At 39.5% G+C, this 17316-nt stretch overlaps 1 protein-coding gene across 1 annotated transcript in view; it reads right to left on the bottom strand.

The window, feature by feature from the left end:
• Window positions 1-17316, bottom strand: part of STK10 (serine/threonine kinase 10) — a 90525-nt gene that overhangs the window by 58923 nt on the left and 14286 nt on the right. The window lies entirely within an intron of this gene.

The raw sequence follows: 17316 nt of genomic DNA on the forward strand, positions 1-17316 counted from the left end.
TTCAAGTTATATGGAGTAATTCTTTTTTATAAACTTCTCTAGATAGCTTGAGTTGAGTTGAAGGGTGACAAACACTGAAGTAGTTTAAATTAAGCAAACTACCAGACAGTCTCTTATACTTTGCCTTTTCTGCATCTGGCACTTCATTTCTTAACCAAATTTGACAAATGAACTCTTTTAGGACACTTGTTTTCCAAATGCTGCTGTCTTGATTAGCTAGAGACTGATACAGGTTACAGAGCAGGGTACGCCAAACCTGGTAACTTTAAGACTTGTGGACTTCAACTCCCAGAATTTTTCAGCCACCAATGCTGGCTGTTGAATTCTGGGAATCAAAGTCCTCAAGTGTTAAAGTTGACAAATTTGGAGATCCCTTTACTAGAGGAAAACTGAACTAGATCTCATTACTGATTTGAATATGGTCAACTAAGCCAGGCAAAGCCCAGCAGTCTCTATAAAGTTTGAACATCAGTTCTGAAAGCTTTTTGAAAATAGTCCTGACCAGCATTGCCCTCCTGCCCATTTAGACAATGATATCTGGTTCTGCTCCCTTGGTTATCTGAACCCAATTCTCAGGGCTATCTCTCTTAATTTGGCCAAAATATGCAGGAATGAGGAATGTACCGAGCAAGAGAGGACAATGCATAAAATCCTGGTTGAGTTTCTCTAGACTGCCTCATTTCCCAGGTCAGTATCCAGGTAATCTGCCAAGGCATGGGGACAATCAGTCAGTGATTACACGTATCATCCACAAATAGTTTTTCTCCAGTTGACAAAAAGGGATACTTAGGACAAGCTTTTTGTGATAAACAGAGGTACACATATACAAACAGATGAATAGCTAAGATAGTAACAGTCTTACTGAATAAACTTAACCAATCTAAAATACAGCACAAGACCATATGCTCCCCATCTTTGTCTAATATGCTAAATGTAATATATAACTCTCTCTTTACTTGAATACTTTCCATCCAGAATCTTCTGCAAGGCCCACATCGGGTGATGAGTGTTGTGGGCTGAATGAGCTTCGCTGGAAAATTCTAAGGGCTTGTTGTCTACATTATTGCTTTCTCTTTTTAGAATTTTTGTTTATAATATCTTCACAGACAGTTTATAATGGCATTTGTGCCCAAGATAAACATTCAAGGTGTGCTTGAGTGAGGACAACATTGGAAATGCAGGAATATGTTGGCTACTATGATTTTATAGTGCTGTTTAGAAAGACGCATTTTGGAGGCTGAAGCTGAGTTTGTACCTTTGCATCATCCCATCTCTTTCTAAAAAGAGGGCAAGGTGGGGAGGGAGAAAAAAGTAAATAATGTTATTTTCTTTTTTTAAATGTTATTGTACTTCCTTTTAGAGAAATGTAGTTTGTGCTAGCAAAACAAAAAATTAGAAAGCACCGGGAAATACTCAGGCTTACTATGTGGAACTTAGTACAGGAAACTACGTGCATCAAATGGTAGAAAGATCTGCTCTCGCTCACCACAGGGTGCAGAACTATTGGCTTGGAGTAGCAGAATACAGTTCTACTCATCACAGAACTACCACCAAATGACAAGTGAAGGACAAGGATTTCCAACTGGAGGAAACAAACTAAGATCCTAGTGTATAGGGAGATGGTCAATCATCCAGGTCGTGGTTGTCCCAAGGTGTTTTTCAAAAGGCAACTGGGCTTTCTTTCTCCTTAAGATCCCAATGATACTGGTTAGGCACCAACTTTAAGAGATCCACTATAATAAGGAACTAACGTTATTGATAATCCTCCAAATACTGTACAACATCTTTTCTGGATTATGTGTTGGCATGACTGTAGGAACTGTGCTCAGATAGCATCCTAAATCAGTTTTTCAAAATCATCTTTTGTTAAGCCAGGGGGGGAAAAAGCCACAGAGAGTAAACGAATCTTGACTTTTTGTCAGTTTCTCTTTCTTTTTAAGCAACTCTTGCTAGCACCTTTATGAAGAGATTATACAAACTGATAACGGGAGTATGCAGCCTGAAACTCCATTCCTCATGAACCAGCAGTGTACTCTTTAGGAACTTTCCAAAATTGTTACCAAATTATTATTTTAATGTATCAAAAGGTAAATAAAATGAAAACAAATGTACTTTTCAGCCTATCCAAACCCACTATTTTTTGGACCATGGCCTGGAATGTCACACAAAGATCAAGAATGGCATTTTGTATGAAAAACTTTTGCAGAAAGTTTTTCAAACTTTCTCCAAACTCGATTGCAGAAAATACAACTTCAGCAACAGAATGGTCAACGCCAGGAATAATCTACCCAACTCCATTGTTACATCTTCAAACCCCACAGCTTCAACCTTAAACTTTCTACCATGGACCTCACCCCATTCCCATGAGGTCCGTAAAGGGGGCGTGCACCCTGCCTACCATCCCTGTCCTACTGTCCCCATTTATTTGTATTCATTTCCTTCGTTCATGTCCATGTTCATATTTATACCTGCTATCTTGTACATGTTTGACAAACTAATAAATAAAATTTAAAAAAAAAGTAAAAAAGAAAAAAAGAAACCTGTTCCAGGACAGTAAATGGATTGATACTCTGCAAGGGAAGGAAGCATCTGTTGAGCCAAGCAACAAAAATCACAAGACAGAATTCATATTTTTGTATTCATTCTCAAGTCTGTCTTCTGACACCCTACCCCATTACTCCATTACTTACTGTATCTATTCATCCCATACATTTTCCAGACTCATATTTGCAACAAATCTTATTTGCCAGATAACAGAGGCCGAAATATGTTAATAGCTTGTTTTGCATGCCTTTTAATGCCTGTTAATTATTACACATTTCATTATTCTAATTTCCCAGTTACTTCTAAAGCAGTAACTATAGAGCAAAAGGAGATCAATTGTAGAACAGCTATTCAGTCAGGGAATGAAGAGGCAGAATAAACCGTATGACCGTTTACAGTGACAGAGACCTTGCTGCCTGATCATGAATTCAGTTGTTATTCTGATTGTCTAATAGAATATTTCTATCACAATTTCTAAATTCGCGAAAGTGTGAAAAATAGAAACACAGATCATTGAAGTTATATATTAAGTCAACCAACTTCTGTGATACATCTTGTCCTCAGGGCGAAGTACAACACTCAAAAGTTATTTTCAGTATGCTTTCCAAAGGCTTTACAAAATATATTACATTTCTTCATCTTCCATCTGTTCAATGCTGTATGAAAATGATTTCATAGCATATGGTGTATGATGGACAACAGCTAGAGCAGAAATGGAAGCTTTCACTAGTCAGAGAAAAAAATGGCAATGTAATGAAAGATTACAAAGATTATGTGCATTTTTTGCTGAAAGTAAAAAAGATTGAATTCATGATTTCAGAACTCAGGAATTTAAAAAGGATGAAGAAGATGGGGAGAAATTAAAGATGGCAATTACTGGATAGAAAACAGAAGGCATAGTTGCATGTTTTCTTTTCTTTCTTATTTACTTTTTCTATTTGACTTTCTATTTCTTTTTATTTTTGTATAATTTTACTAAATTGAAAAATTCTCTCCCTCTCTGGATATATAAAGAAATGAAAACTTTGACCTGATGAACTACCTTTAGACATGGCTTTTTCTATGTTATAGACATACTTTTAAAAACTCATTCCACGGAGTAAGACTCACCCAATGCAAAGGTTCTCATGCACGCCTTAGCTTGTTCTGTGCTGGCCTCTATCAGGAAGCAAACTTCCTTTCATTTCAGATGGACAGTGATTAAAACATCTACTGTTCCCCCCCCTCTATTTTTTTTAGGAAAGAACACATTTATTGTATTTGTTTTTTTACCTGTGTTTCTTGCTTAATGCAAATCTTTTTTAAAATTTTTTAAAATCTATGTCATTTTTTATATTTGTGGCCTTTATGTGTTGTGTGTTGCCCTGAGTCTCTTTTGGTAAAATGGGTGGCTATACAAATGTGATTGGTAAATATTGGGGGGGGGGGAATAATAATAAACTATTCTGTTCAATTGACAAGGGTCAAGAAACTCAAAACAAGGGGCATCCATGCATATGTAAACATGTGACAACTGCAGGCTAGAGTTATAACATTGAGTGTTCCTTTTTCAGAGTTCTCTTCAGTCCTGCCACCTTCCAGAATACCCAAAGTCATTCCCTTTTCCACTCAGCTTTCAATTCTGGACACTCCCAAACACCAAGTATTAATTCTGTGTTCAGTAATCATGTTTCATCCTCAATGTTTATTTTTCTGTTTGTACGGAGTCTTGTATAGAGACTTCATTCATACACCGTGAGATTTCTGAGTTTGCTGGTGGTACTTTGGTACCTACATAAATACACACAGTCAAAGACTCGGTTATGCTATTACTATACAGGTTAAAGATAATTGTTTTGTATTTTAATTTCTTTTGAAAGATTTGCCTGCCTCTCTGGCCCAACTCACCTTAGCAGAAGGCTGTCCTGTGAACTGAACAATTTGGTGAGCTGTTATTAACAAACTTTTCACTTGTGAGAAACTGTGAGCCCCTTGTAAGAGCTGTGGCTCTTTCCTTTCTGTGGTTTACGTCGTTTGCTTTCAGAGAACTCTCAGAAAAAGCTTCCTTTGAGACTGAACTTGCTGGAAATCATGCACAACATAAGAACGTAACATAAGGGTGAGAGAGGAAGCCTTATACTGTGTATGGGGTGTAACCTGGCTTCTCCAAGTTAAATCTGAACTCAGAAAGTGATGAACATTTTCAGCTTATTGAAATGATCTAATGAATTATCCGCATGATTAGATTTGATAGTCGCTCTGGTCAGACATAACTTCCTTTTCTGTGCCAAGTAGAAATGCATTATATTGATCACTTGTGGTCCGCAAACTCAGTCATTTGCACTTAAAATAATACACTGACATAAATGTGTTTTTAAAACTTACTTGCTCAATATGCCACCTTTACAAAGAGGCTGTTCTGATTTTCCGTTTGTGAACTGTAAATTACTGAGGTACCAAGAGACAGAGATACGAGTTAGGTAACAAACAGGAACCTTTAAGTAGTATCTTTCATTTCTAGATTCTGTGGAATGACATCCTGCCCTCTCCAGCCAGTGTGGCAAATGGTCAGATATAACAGCCGTTGATTCTGGTAAAGAAATGAAGCACAAGACTAGCTGGGGAGTTTCAAGGTCAGGTTCATCCACAGAACACAGTGGGCAGCCTTGGGTCAATCACTGTCAATCCCACCAACGTCACAACATAACTGACTTGGGGAAAAATGCAGAAGAGAATTCTGTTTGTATAACCTTGAGTTCAGGGAAGGAATCCAAGATATAAATCAAATCAAATACGTCGGTTATCACTTGTGACTCCAAGTTAGGAATTATTGCTTTGAATTAAGCAGAAGTTCAGGGCTAGAGATGCAACATTTTCTTTTCTCATTTGTTTCCTAAAATACACTATAAAGAATTGTAATAGTCATTTTTTCCATATTATTCTTTACTCATTTAAATTCTCTTTGCTGCAATAATAACATTACATGCATTGTGGATAGTTCTGCTTATCCCTAACATTTATTCATAAAATTAGCAAATTTAGTACGTTTATTAAATGTCAATATATTAATTGGTATATACACTTATAACTTGAATTATACACATATACCTCCCCATATATATGAAGCAATTACATGAAGGCCCTCTAAGAAATACAGGATCTCTTAATTCTGTCTATGGTAAGTCAGCAAAAATAAATTCAGAACTAAAAAAAATATCAATATGATCATAAAATAGACCTACGTTTTCTTGACTTAAGACTTTCCTACATGTTCAAGTTTTTAGAAAAAGAGCTGAACAAAACAGGAAAAAAAACAGGAAGAGTCATTGCATAAAAGGTTTTCCTTTAGAGCAATATGCACTTTTGTTTTCTGACATAGCATAACTACTAACGGTTTCTGCTTCTTCAAAACTTATTGTTTTATCTACTAATAGACTCATAATTTTAAAAACTGAAGGTTTGACCAAGCTAAGGCAAACTTCTGTATTCTTTCACACATTTCGGGTACAAGAATTATGTTGCTCATATATTCTAAATGTATTACATATTATTGAAGAGCATTTGTGAGGAATAAAGAATAACAATATATTAACTTACTTCATGTCATTTTGAAAAAGAAACTATTTCATTGAATTTTGACTATGTGACATTGGTATTGACTTTTAATGGCATCAGATATGGATTTCTTCAAGAGGACCTGTCCACCTGAAATATTGCATCCAGTTTTGGTTATCATGTTACAAAAACAGATGCTACAACTCTAGAAAGAGTATAGAGAAGAACAACAAATATGATTAGGGGGCTGGAGGCTAAATATATGATGGACAGTTTGCAAGAACTGGATATGCTTAGTCTAACAAAGAGAAGGATTAGGCGTGCATGATTATATTTGAGGAGCTATCACAGGAAAGAAGGGGTCAGCCCATTCTCCAAAACACTTGAAGCCAAGACAAGACGTAACAGATGGACAGTTATCAAGGGAAGATCCAACCAAGAACTAAGGAGAAATGTTCTGACAATGAGAACAATTAATCAGTGAAAATCCCTACTTGGTTTTCTGGTTGTTCAGCCAGAATTCAAGAGGGCATATTTTTTGCTTGGCGGTATTAGAAGCATTGAAGGTTGTACCACAAGTGCAAATGCACAAAATTTCTTTCAACGATGCATTGTGTCCCATAATTTAAATAACCTTAAATTGGGGGGGGGGGGTACAAAGATACAGAGTTAAAAAAAATCAGATTGTCACTGGAAGTGAATTCAGAGCAGATGAGAAGTGAAACTTAATTCAGAGCAGCCACATACTGTAGAAGGTCCAGTTGTACCCTTGAGCATTGTGCAGATCATAATAGATGTGTACAATGCTGTGAAAACATTATATAGCATGGCATTTCCAAGGGAGGTGCTTCCTGTCTCAACAAATACGGATGTTTGTATCCATTTCCTATCTAAACCAAGAGGATAAATTGTTCCTCTGTTGCAAATGTATTAGTGAAAAATAATTTAAATAGCTATTTACAATTGCTATTTAATTGCTACCAACCTGCCTTCCATTGAGGACCTGTATACTGCACGAATCAAGAAGAGGGCCGTGAAAATATTTGCAGATCCCTCGCATCCGGGACATAAACTGTTTCAACTCCTACCCTCAAAATGACGCTATAGAGCACTGCACACCAGAACAACTAGACACAAGAACAGTTTTTCCCCGAAGGCCATCACTCTGCTAAACAAATAATTCCCTCAACACTGTCAGACTATTTACTGAATCTGCACTACTATTAATCGTCTCATAGTTCCCATCACCAATCTCTTTCCACTTATGACTGTATGACTATAACTTGTTGCTGGCAAACCTTATGATTTATATTGATATATTGACCATCAATTGTGTTGTAAATGTTGTACCTTGATGAACGTATCTTTTCTTTTATGTACACTGAGAGCATATGCACCAAGACAAATTCCTTGTGTGTCCAATCACACTTGGCCAATAAAAATTCTATTCTATTCTATTCTATTCATTCTGCTAGAGAGAATTTTCCTGAGAATGGGCTCCAACGTGAGTCTGAAAGCTCAGAAGACTAAGCCTCTGGTTCAAGGGACCAGCCCAGATTAGATCCCGCATTATTATCCTGGTTAACAGGATAATTATTATTATCCTGTTAATCTTCAGTTTCACATGAACCTGACTTTAGATATCAACCATGCCCAGTCTTTTGGTACCCCAGCCTCTTAGAGGCCAACTAACAGCACTGACTTTTAAAAATCTAGGAAACTAGATTGCAAAAATACTTCTGACTTCAGACAAAAACACTGAGGCGGCTTCATTTTTGGCTGCTTTTCTTTTCTGTATTATAGTCAGAGCTGCTGGCCTATGTTCAGAGAGGACAATGATCTGGATTCCACAGCACTAGGGGGTAGGTGGGTAGGAATTAGCCTTTTCTCACTATTAAAAGGGGGTGGGGAGAAGCAATCCATGTATCCTGCCAAAATCCTCTCTCCGTTCCCACCCCACCCCATCTCTCTCTTATAGATATTTATACATGTATATAAAGAGAGAAAGAGAGACAAAGAGAGAGAGAGAGATATTGCAACAGAAACAATTATACATTGAACAATAGCAGCGGAAATTACAAAATCCCTTTTCAGTTTTACTCAGTAACTAGAGTGGCCTGGCTCTTCATCTTTCAGAGGATGTGAAACAATGATTCAGGAAAACAAACTTGTATTTAGAACACTAACAGCTCTAGCAAGACGAGACCAAAATCCTATATTCACAATCTCCCAGTATCTACCCAATATTCTATTTTTCCCTCACCACCAAATAAAAAGACAGGTATCAAGAGTGTAGAGGGGAAAAAAATGGAATAGTAATTAGGAATGCTACTTGAATGAGTAATTCTGAAATACAAAACATGCCACATATCTTTGGAGAATCGTTCAAGTTTCTCTTTTGTTTGTTATAATATGCATATGTGAGGACAAAACTAATATTAGATCAGCAGCAATCTCACATTCATTTACTTGCCAGCAGTTTTTTTCCCCCCAATGATTTTTCTCTTGAACTAATCCTCTACCAGGCCTATTGGGGTGCTGCCCCTTAACATCATAATTCAGAATGGTGATATAAAACATGGGAACCTGCTATCTCAGGAGTGTCAAACTTGTGTCCCGCGGGCCGAATGCGTCACATGCTGGCCACCCCCACCCCTGGTTTGGCATAGGAAAAGTCGAGATACGTCACATGACGACGATGTGAAGATGCGAGTTTGACAACCCTGCTTTAGGTTCTTAATTCATGAGGTCACTGAAATCAACCAAGTCAGAATTCCAATAATTTCACATTCCCTTAAATAAGCCAAACAAAGGATTCTCGGGGCAATATGAAATATGATGGTTTCTGCCAAACAGTTTCCTCTGTATCAAAGTCACGCAATGTATTAATACATTAATAAAGTTCCCAGTGTGTTCTCCCCACCTACCCCCATTTTGAAATGTTGAGATGCATTTTTGAGGGAGAGAGGCTTAAATAAAAAAAAGATATGAGTTTGGTCAGAGTTTTGGTATCGGCAGCAGACCAGGATATGAAACGTTCTTACAGTTTTCAATGGTCCTGTGTTGGTTGTTGCACGCACTACTTGTGCAGTCAGCTGGCAACAAAGACATCAGGTTGAATACTGTTTCAATGATAGAAATATGTAGCAATGTGGCAGGCTTTCTTGTTAAGGTCTTCAGTCAGATGTATAGCATTTTCAAATCTTGTGTTTACTCAGTTTCCTACACAAAAACTTTGTAGACTTTTGTGGTGAAATGAAAATATCTGACTGAAAATTATAAGTGGATGAAGAAAACAGTAACCATTATGATTAAATAATTATCAACAGCATTTTTAAGAACTTTAGGTAAAGGTTCCCCTTGCACATATGTGCTAGTCGTTCTTGACTCTAGGGGGCAGTGCTCATCTCTGTTTCAAAGCCGAAGAGCCAGCACTGTCCGAAGACATCTCCGTGGTCATGTGGCCGGCATGACTAAACGCCAAAGGCGCACGGAATGCTGTTACCTTCTCACCAAAGGTGGTCCCTATTTTTCTACTTGCATTTTTCATGTGCTTTCGAACTGCTAGGTTGGCAGAAGCTGGGACAAGTAACAGAAGCTCACCCCGTTACATGGCACTAGGGATTTGAGCCGCTGAACTGTCAACCTTCTGATCAACAAGCTTAGCGTCTTACTCACTGAGCCACTGAAGAACTTTAAATCCCACTTATTTGTTTTTTAAAAATTGATTTTGTCTAACAAATTCTTTAAACAGTCCTTGGTATCCACCCCCACAGTTAAAAATAAAGGAATGCTTTATTCAAAAATCAATTCTTATTTATTTATTTATTTATTTATTTATTTATTTATTTATTTATTTATTTATTTATTTATTTATTTATTTATTTATTTATTTGATTTTTATAATAGCCACATGCCTATTGTGAACAGCCTGGAAAATTAAGCAACTTTTTCTTCTCTCCTCCTATCTCAAACCTGCAAAAGTATTGTAACAGTTCAGCATTATCGAGAGCATTTTTCCACTTGATTTCAGAAATCTATAGACGCATTGCAAACGCAGGAGGTGATTGCCCAATTAACACAAACATTGATTGCCTAATGCACAATGAATTGTAAAACCCATTTTAAGAAAAATTATTGGAAGAGCCAACTTTCATATAAAGTGAATGTGAATGGCTCTTCATTCTTATCCAGCATAGCTATTGCCATGGGAATTTATGAGTTCTGATCCTAATACATCTGGAGGGCATAGGTGTGTTTGTTGTTTGTTTGTTTGTTTAACAAATTTTATAGCTGCCCATCTCACAAAGGCAATTTTGGATGGCACACAACAATTGGATAGCTTGGGGAATGTTGCATTAGCAGCACGGCAAGAGGTAAGATCTTTTTCTTTCGGGAGCTTCTGTTTCGTCATTTGCAGGGAAACAGAAGCTCACGAAAGAAACACTATGGAGATCTGACCTGAGGCAATGGCGCGTGTACCAGCAGAGAGGGCTCTGTGTGCCACTTCTGGCACGCATACCATATGTTTGCCATCACAACACTAAATAGTCAGCACTTATCCCCAGCAATTCATCATGCTTCAACAGGCACCTGAGAACCTATACTAGTTCTTTCCAAAAAGAAGTAGGATTGTAAGTATGATTCATTACTGTAAAGGAGCACATATAAGTTTTCAAACAACTAAAGATAAACATGAAAATAAATTCATTTTCAGACTAGCTAAGGCATTGCTACCAGTGTATATTGCATTGGCATTCCTTCAGTCTCAAAAGACTATGGTATCATGCTCTGGAAAGAGGTCCTGAAACAGCATCTGGTGTGACTAAAAAGGCCAATTCGAGAGTCGCAATCCCTTCCACACTGAGGGCAGATACATTCTGTCCCCTGCCCAGCCCACAGATTTTGCTGGTTCTGGGACTGCCTCTTTACCTCAGCCTGCTGAACAAATGTCTCTTCAAATTGGAGAAGGCCATGCTGCGTCTTTAGCCTCCAAGCTGAACAATCAGAGGTCAAGGTTTCCCAGTTGTTAATGTCCATTCCCAGGGCCTTTAGGTCCCTCTTGCAGATATCCTTATATTGCAGCTATGGTCTCCCTCTAAGATGCTTTCCCTGCACTAATTCTCCTTACAGGAGATCTTTCGGAATCCGACCATCAGCCATTCTCAAGACATGCCCAAGCCAGCATAGAAGTCGCTGTTTCAGTAGTGTATACATGCTAGAAATTCCAGCACGTTCCAAGACTGCACTATTTGTAACTTTGTTATGGCAGCTAATGCCAAGAATACATCGGAAACAATGCATATGAAAGGTGTTCAACTTTCTCTCCTGCCGTACATAAAGGGTCCAAGACTCACTGCAGTACAAGAGTGTGCTCAGGACGCAGGCTCTATAGACCTGGATCTTTGTATGTTCCATCAGCTTCTTATTAAGCCATACCCTCTTTGTAAGTCTGGAAAATGTGGTGGCCACTTTACCAATATGTTTATTCAGTCAGTATCTAAAGAGACAATGTCAGAGATAGTTGAGCCCAGGTACACAAAGTCATGGACGACCTCCAGTTCTTGTGCAGAGATTTTAATACAGGGAGGTGAATCCACGTCCTGACCCATGACTTTTTTTTTTTCAGGCTGATTGTTAGTCCAAAGTCTTGGCAGGTTTTCCTAAAACAGTCCATAAGTTGTTGAAGGTCTTCAGCAGAGTGAGCAGTAAAAGCAGTAACATGAAAATAAATTCATTTTCAGACTTGCTAAGGCATTGCTACCAGTGTATATGGGCAATACGTATTAGTAGTTTCTCACTAAGTATATTGATGGGCCTGTTCTTATCGAATCAGGGAACAATGCCCCTCTAACATTGCACAAAACTTAAAATCATTACATCAGTTGTCAAGATTTATGATCCTGAAGCTATGTCTACATACATTTCCTCCCAGTTTAGTCAGTAATAACTGGTTCTCAAAATTGTCAATCAAATTCTGATTCAAAATAATGCCAGTGAGGAATATGCACATTATGAAAATAATTCTTAAGTACAGCAGACTTTGAAGAAATATGCATGGCTTTGCAAGTCATTAAAGAGCCCAGCTTTATGCAGGTTCCCGAACAAGCTGAAAACTTTAAATATTCCACTTGTTAAAGTTATAAATCATGTGGCTATTAAAGCAGCAGCACCAAATATTTTCAGAGTTGTGTAAAAGGATTGCTCTTTTTCATAGATAACAGGGAGGTGGTTTTCTCACAGATTCACAAAGTCTGAAGTGCATTTTCAGAATAATTTCAAAGTGAGCACATCTCTAAGAGGCATGATTTCGAAGCAAAAATTATTTTGCACTTATGAGAACCAGTCTCAGTATACACTGGGGGAAATATCTATGATGTATTTTTGTGGGTTGCTTAGTGATTCATAATTCCTTATCTTTATCTTTGTCCTGGAGTGGAGTGGAGACCCATGTATATATCATCTTATTGCTTGGGAAATGTAGACCAGTGGTAGGGAATTTCCTTGGCCATGACTTGTTATTGTTCTTTATTTACAAGTATGGCGCTACAGTATAAACAATAGATACACATAAGGCAGACTTAACCATTTTATAGTATCTTGCTCAAGATTTTAGAATTTATTACTTTGTCATTCATGAACTAACAATATGGGTTTGGTTGTGTTTGTATCACTAATTAAATTTATGACCTGCAATAAAACTGCAATAAAGCACTTACTTGCTCCACTTATTTGGTATATATCCGATTTTTCAAACTTAAAAGCTCAGTTACTTAGCACAGATAATATTGTGTTGCAAAACAGATTATTCCCACCCCGTCCATTTTTAAAAATGCCCTGACTGTTCTAACAGCTTTCATTAAGTATAAGATCACAATTTAACTTAGATTAAAGGGTTAAAACCGCCAACTTCCAACAGCAGTTGTCAAGTTTCGCCATCCTTTTGCTTAATAAACACAGAACGTTCTCACCCAGAACCAGATCACAACTCTGAATGTTTACATTTACAGTTGAACCAAGCAGAGGGATTCCAAAGTTAATAGAATACAATAGAATTTTTTATTGGCCAAGTGTGATTGGACACATAAGGAATTTGTCTTGGTGCATATGCTCTCAGTGTACATAAAAGAAAAGATACCTTCATCAGGGTATACAACACTTACAACACTTAATGATAGTCATAGGGTACAAATTTAACACTTAATGATACAATACTTAATGATAATCATAGGGTACAAATAAGCAATCAGGAAACAATCAATTACAGTATAAACCATAAGGATACAAGCAACAAAGTTATAGTCGTAAGTGGAAGGAGAAGGGTGATGGGAAAGATGAGATTAATAGTAGTGCAGATTTAGTAAATAGTTTGACAATGTTGAGGGAATTATTTGTTTAGCAGAGTGATGGCGTTTGGGAAAAAACTGTTCTTGCATCTAGTTGTTCTGGTGTGCAGTGCTCTGTAGCGTCGTTTTGAGGGTAGGAGTTGAAACAGTTTATTTCCAGGATGCGAGGGGTCTGTAAATATTTTCACGGCCCTCTTCTTGATTCGTGCAGTATACAGGTCCTCAATGGAAGGCAGGTTGGTAGCAATTATTTTTTCTGCAGTTCTAATTATCCTCTGAAGTCTGTGTCTGTCTTGTTGGGTTGCAGAACCAAACCAGATAGTTATAGAGGTGCAGATGATAGACTCAATAATTCCTCTGTAGAACTGCATCAGCAGCTCCTTGGGCAGTCTGAGCTTTCTGAGTTGGCGCAGAAAGAACGTTCTTTGTTTTGCTTTTTTGATTTGTTAAAGTTAAGGAGCTCATCAAGAACAATATGGAGACTGTCACTAATAATTAAGAAAACCTGTGTTTTTGTCCTATTTTAAAAGCATGAGGTGGAGGTGGAAAATACTGCAACCTAGCTTTTTGATAGTAAAGAAACATATTTTAGTAGGTTTCGGCTTCTTAGTTGTATGGGGCAATTTGGTCACCTAGCAGTAACTGAAAATAAAATGTAAGAACACAGAGGTGGTACATACGTTGCCCAGGAAAAGAACGGTTACTTATCGAAATTTCTTGGTAAATCCCAAAAGATATATTAGAATAGGAGCATTCAGAAGAAGACAGTCCTAATGCGAAATGGCAGCCACATATTCTCCTGTTAATATGCCAATCAGAATGTGTTCTGGTGAGGAAGAGAAACTGTCCATTAATGCAAAGAGAGAGAGAGAGAAAAGGAAGAGTTGCAATCCAACTGAATTGCCCAAGGTGGAAGACTTGTCTAGATGCCAGTAAAAGAAGAAAGAATATTGAAAAATGCAGAAGTGCTAAAGCTGGATTGCACAAGAATCCAGGTACAGGGTCAAAACACGTTCTTCCCCCTCCCCTCTACCCATGCCTTCCTTCTGAATTGTCACATGATTTATAGTACATCTGTCAAGGAAGGAAGCTCTGCTTAAAAAGATTCTTCCTAAAATGCCAAAGGCAAGACGCCCATGTGGAGGTTAAAATATGTAAACTTACAGCTCCTACTGCCACTGAGGCTTTCCCTAGGACTATTTGCAGTTGCACATGTAATGTAGTAAAATCAATTTTTTATTTATCCATATTTGGAATAATGGAAACAACTTTCATTTTTGATATTTTTCCTGCCCATAATTTTTCCACATGTGCATGCATTTTGAAAAAGCCGGGCCTGGACTGGTAGGCATCTGGCTATTTAAAACAAACTTGAAGAAAAAGGAAAGAACACTTGCATATATGCCATGTTGTGTATTATATGCATGTCAGTATACATAAACAAATTCACATTTTTATATACTTAACTGTTCTGAATCTGAACACCAGTAAACATGCTTGCTCTTTTCTGATACAATGCAATGGCTAAAAAAGAAACAAGAGGCTTTTCTGTGCCACTTGCTTGCTTCTTCCATCTTTTATTATAATTATGTTGCAAAGACATCAGGATGATTAATTGCTTTCTAAGTTAATCACTGCCTCTTGTTTGAATCACTGATGTTTTAGGATATTATTACTGATATTGTATAAAGATTTTACTATTAGTTCCATATCTGGTTCTCCTTGTTAAGTCAATCTGGGTGTTGTTTTTATTATTCCATTATTAGGAGACAAACACCCTGATCAATAATAATTTGGAAAGGGAATACATCAGTCCAACTAGAAGGAAAAAGTCCAGTTTATGTGTTACATATTGGTTACATCCTTGGTTCTCCGAGGAGCTGAGGGAGATGAAACGCCGGAGAAGACACCTAGAGAGTGCTTGGAGATCCAGCTGTTCGGAGGCTGACCGGACACTAGTTAGGTCCTATAGTAGGACCTACCTAGTGGCATTGAAGGATGCGAAGTGTTCTTACATTTCCTCCCTCATTGTGTCGGCAGATAACCGCCCTGCCGCCCTGTTTCAGGTGACCCGCTCTCTCCTTCAACAGGAGGGGCGGGAGGACCCATTACAAGGGCGTGCTGAGGAGTTTAACGGTTATCTATACGATAAAATCGTTCAGCTTCAGGATGGATTGGATCAAAATTGGGTAGATCCAGACGAGAAGTTCGAGACACGTCTTGTTGAGACTGTTTGGGATAATTGTGACCCTGTGACTCCCGAGGACATGGACAGGTTGCTAGGGAGGTTGAATGCCACCACGTTTGCTGGACCCGTGCGACTCCTGGTTGGTGCTGGCCACGCAGGAGGTGACACGAGGCTGGCTCCGGGGGATTACAAATGCTTCCTTGTGGGAGGGTGTCTTTCCTGCTGCCTTGAAAGAGGCTGTTTTAGGAAATTATCATCCAGTCTCCAACGGTTGTGTTCTCGCTCGCTTTCCCCGCAGCCGGGTCCCTCTTATCTCCTGCCGAACGCTGAGGAATGTCCTGGCATGCCTCCAGGCCCCAGCCCTGGCACCATGCCCAGACAAAGGGCCTGATGTGCCTCCAGCCCTCAGCCCTGGCTCCATGCCCAGGCAAACGGAGCAACTAGACCCCTCCCCCTCCCCCACAGCATGTGAGCCTGAGGAATGTGAATTGCCAACAGCTGGAGCCTGGAGAGATCCTCGCTTCAGGAGAATTGATAGGTGGCGTCAGCAGAAGGAAGGGAGGGGCAGGCCTGGATAAGTGCTGAGTCATGGAGCCACACCCCATGGCCTATATAAAGGATCTGCTTTCTGGCATTCTCTGAGTCAGGCAAAATCTACCTTAGATTGCTGAAGTCACTTCCTGGTCTCCTGCCTGTCTTGAGAACTTTGCTAGGACTTTGGCAGAGCTGCAGAGGCACGCCTGATACGGACTTCCCCGACCCGGCCGTCAGCGGAGGAGTGGGACACAACACCAACCTTCGCTTTACGGCGAAGGTTGTAGAGAGTGCGGTGGCATGTCAATTACCCCAGTACCTGGATGAAATTGTCTATCTAGACCCGTTCCAGTCCGGCTTTCGACCCAGTTACAGTACGGAGACAGCTTTGGTCGTGTTGGTGGATGATCTCTGGAGGGCCAGGGATAAGGGTTATTCATCTGCCCTGGTCCTATTAGACCTCTCAGCGGCTTTTGATACCATCGACCATGGTATCCTGCTGTGCCGGCTGGGGAGTTTGGGAGTGGGAGGCACTGTTTATCGGTGGTTCTCCTCCTATCTCTCTGACCGGACGCAGACGGTGTTGGCAGGGGGGCAGAGATCGACCCCGAGGCGCCTCATGTGTGGGGTGCCGCAGGGGTCGATTCTCTCGCCTCCCCTGTTCAACATCTATATGAAGCCGCTGGGTGAGATCATCAGTGGCTTCGGGGTGAGGTACCAACTGTACACTGACGATATGCAGCTGTACTTTTCCACCCCAGGCCACCCCAACAAAGCCATCAAAGTACTGTCCTTGTGTCTAGAAGCCGTACGGGTCTGGATGGGGAGGAACAGGCTCAATCCCTCCAAGACGGAGTGGAAGTGGATGCCGGCACCCTGGTACAGTCAGCTGCAGCTGCAGCTGACTGTTGGGGGCGAGTCATTGGCCCCAATGGAAAGGGTGCGCAACTTGGGCGTTCTCCTGGATGGGCAGTTGTCTTTCGAAGATCATTTGACGGCCGTCTCCAGGAGAGCTTTTTATCAGGTTCGCCTGATTCGCCAGTTGTGCCCCTTTCTGGACCGGGATGCCTTATGCACAGTCACTCATGCTCTTGTTACCTCTTGCTTGGACTACTGCAATGCTCTCTACATGGGGCTCCCCTTGAAGAGCACCCGGAGGCTCCAGTTGGT

The sequence above is a fragment of the Ahaetulla prasina genome, chromosome 2 (genome assembly GCF_028640845.1).
Source record: "Ahaetulla prasina isolate Xishuangbanna chromosome 2, ASM2864084v1, whole genome shotgun sequence".
Classification (NCBI taxonomy): Eukaryota; Metazoa; Chordata; class Lepidosauria; order Squamata; family Colubridae; genus Ahaetulla; species Ahaetulla prasina.